At 46.1% G+C, this 3,130-nt stretch overlaps 1 non-coding gene across 1 annotated transcript; it reads left to right on the top strand.

The window, feature by feature from the left end:
* The first annotated feature begins 814 nt into the window (after window positions 1–814).
* On the top strand, window positions 815–887 carry TRNAA-CGC (transfer RNA alanine (anticodon CGC)). Its single transcript has one exon. It is a non-coding gene; the product is annotated as a tRNA-Ala (tRNA).
* The last annotated feature ends 2,243 nt before the right edge of the window (window positions 888–3,130 follow it).

Below are 3,130 nucleotides of genomic sequence, written 5' to 3'. Positions count from 1 at the left end.
CGGTGCAAATGCATGCTGCTGGCCGAGCGTTGCGGAAGCGATAAATCGTCTAAGACCTTGTTCATCCATCGCACGCTTGAGAGCAGCACAATAAAGGTGCGCAAGCGCCCCGTCACGTGGTATTTTTTCATTTTTCGCCAGCTTTCTTTGGAACGCGAAAAAAAAAAAGACCACGTGAGATATATCGCGTTGGAAACAATTTATTGAGAGGTTTCTCAAGGTGCTCTACAACTTTGCGTATCACACTTGGGGTCTGCAGCCAACATTTAAAAAGTTGATTAATTAAACATAACTAATCCGTTAAGGGGAAAATAAAAATAGCCTGAGTAACTTTAGGCCAGTGCCAACATTACGCATTCGGTTCAACTCGCGTCCGGAGTGCCTTTCATTTTTAAATCTTGGGCTCAAGTTATGTGGGACAACACGCACACACACACACATATATATATATATATATAAACGAGATGAAAGGGGGTTAACCGAGGGGCCCGATTTTTATTAGTTATATCATAAGAAGCCAACAAACACTGACACCAAGCTCAACATAGGGGAAATTACTTGTGCTTAATAAATGAAATAAAGAAACGATAAATTAATGGAAATTCTCGAATCCGGCAACATTGATGCCTTCAGGTAACATATGTGGGTTTATGGACCAGTTGCCTTCACCCAAAAAGATCACGTTCTCGGGACGCCGGCGGCAAAAAGGACATTCCACGTCCGCCGCCAAGGTCTGTGAGTGGTGACGCTGGCTGACACTCCCAGGGTTCTACTAGGACACATAAATACCCCAGAAAGTGCACGGGGAAACGGCGCCGCGGTAGCTCAATTGGTAGAGCGTCGCACGCGCAATGCGAAGGTTGTGGGTTCGGTTCCCACCTGCGGCAAGTTGTTTTTTCATCCTCATTAATTTATCGTTTTTTATTCAATTGTTAAGCACAAGTAATATCCCCTATGTTGTCCTTGGTGTGAGTGTTTGTTGGCTTCTTATGATATATATATATATATATATATATATATATATATATATATATATATATACGTTTTCATTGTGCAAGAATAAAAAGGCGTTCAGTGCGCCTTTCCTCCTTTCCTAATTGTGCGATCTCGCGCGGCATTGCTTTAAAGTACTGCTGTCGCATGCTGCGGGAATGCTTTGGATATGTTTTAGCTTGTACTTCGTGAAATTTCCGCTGCGTCTGTTTCTACAAAGTCGTCGGGGAACCATTGTGTAGCCTTTCAGTGCATCGGTTACTAGAGTATGCGTAAATATTTCTTGGGGGCGCGAACATGTGACACGATTCATCAGCCGCGGCGTGTGTATGTGTTGTGAATTATTTTGGGTGTATCGGTTTTAATTCAACGAAGAGAACCGGCGTCTATTTATTGCCAGGAAATGGAAAATCTGCTCACTATCTGATCGTTTGGCGTAGGAACTAAAACATAAGAGCACATGGCGCATGCTCGTGTACGGCCAAGCTAAGGCAACCCCGAAACATCTATGCACAAGGCGTTATGAAACATTTGTGATACACCGGCATCGTTCTCACTGATTTCATGTCTAGTAAACTTGAAATCACTATGACATGTGTACGCTAGCTTCCTGTATGAGGCCATAAGCGATAAAGCAGTGGCCTCTCTTTGGCGGAGTCCAGTTGGCATACAGAAATGCATCAAAGAGGGCAGGTGGTATTGACGATTGCTCCGGTTGGTCTGGCTGTATCGCTTATGGTTAGGGGTGGCATTCACGAAATCTTACTCATTTCGCATTAGAGTGGCCGACAACGCTCTCTGCAATGCCTGTCTTTGCGAGGAGACGCTAGAACACATTCTGTGCGACCGTCCTGAGTAGAATGTTCAGCGACAGTCCCTGGCGTCCGTTCTAGCGCACCTTGACAATAGACCATTCTCACTTGAAACGATTTTCACATGTCGCCGACCGCAGACATCGCAGCTGAAGGCGACGAAGGGACTACTTCGGTTTTTGAAAGAGACGGGATTGGACAAGCGCCTGTGACAGTGATCTCACGTACCACGCAAGACTGATTGACTCTAACTTACGATGTGTGTGCTGTGTTATGTGCTCTCTCTATCCCTCCCCCATCTTTCATCCCCCCCATCCCGCTCCCATGTGTAGGGTAGCAAACCGGTTGATCTAAACTGGTTAACCTCCCTGCCTTTCCTTCTCTACTTTTTCATTCCTTCCTTCTTTCCTGGATGAGGCCGATGGCACTGCTTAACACAATGATCACTGCGGTTGGTGAACCAAAGGGATACATACTAGGGGTTATCAAAATGTTTTGCAACTCGCATATCAGGAATTGCCAGACCTTGGAAGAAAATTTATTTTTCGACATAATCTTCCTTCACACTAATGCACTTCTCCCATTTTCCTGGAAGGCTTTCCATACCTTACTCCTCTGCGGCAGTTTGGAGCTAGTTCAAGTCATGAAACCTCGTTCCCTCGAGGTGTTCCTTCAAATTCTGAAATAAATTCAAGTCACGCGGACCCAGGGTGGGTCTGTAGGGCGAGTGGTCCAGCTGTTTAAAACCACACTCTCGAATGGCAGCCTGGGCAACACGAGACCTGTATACCGGGGCGTTATCGTGCAGGCGGAGGAGGAAATCTCTTGTCACTAATCCTCGGCGTTTTTCCACGATGGCATTACGCAGCTTTCGAAGAACGTTGGCGTATAGTATTCGTCTGTAACTCTACTACTGTTTTCAAGATACTTAATGAGCAGGATCTCCTTTGAGTCCCAAAAAAGTCTGGTCATCACTTTCCTCCCTGAGCGTTGGGTACGTCTTGAACTTTTCGGGGGAGGGGACCCCGAATGCTTCCACTGCATAGACTGCGGTTTTGTTTCTGGGTCCTAGTGATACAGCCACGTCTCGTCGCCAGTCACAAGGCGGGAGAGTAAATCATCTGGGTCGCTTGAATAGAGGTGCAAAAGTTCCCCTGATGAGTGCACGCGGTGGTGTCGATCTTGCGATGAGAGTTTCCGTGGCACCCATTGTGCCGAGAATATCGACGTACCTAAACCATCGTGGATGATAGTGAAAGCACTGTCATAAAAAATGTTCAATTCTCCGCGAACTTCGGACACCTTGATTCGGCGATTGCTCATGA

Source organism: Dermacentor albipictus, chromosome 1 (genome assembly GCF_038994185.2).
Source record: "Dermacentor albipictus isolate Rhodes 1998 colony chromosome 1, USDA_Dalb.pri_finalv2, whole genome shotgun sequence".
Lineage (NCBI taxonomy): Eukaryota > Metazoa > Arthropoda > Arachnida > Ixodida > Ixodidae > Dermacentor > Dermacentor albipictus.
The sequence above is the reverse complement of the archived record's forward strand: the minus strand, read 5'-3'. Positions and strand labels throughout refer to the sequence as shown.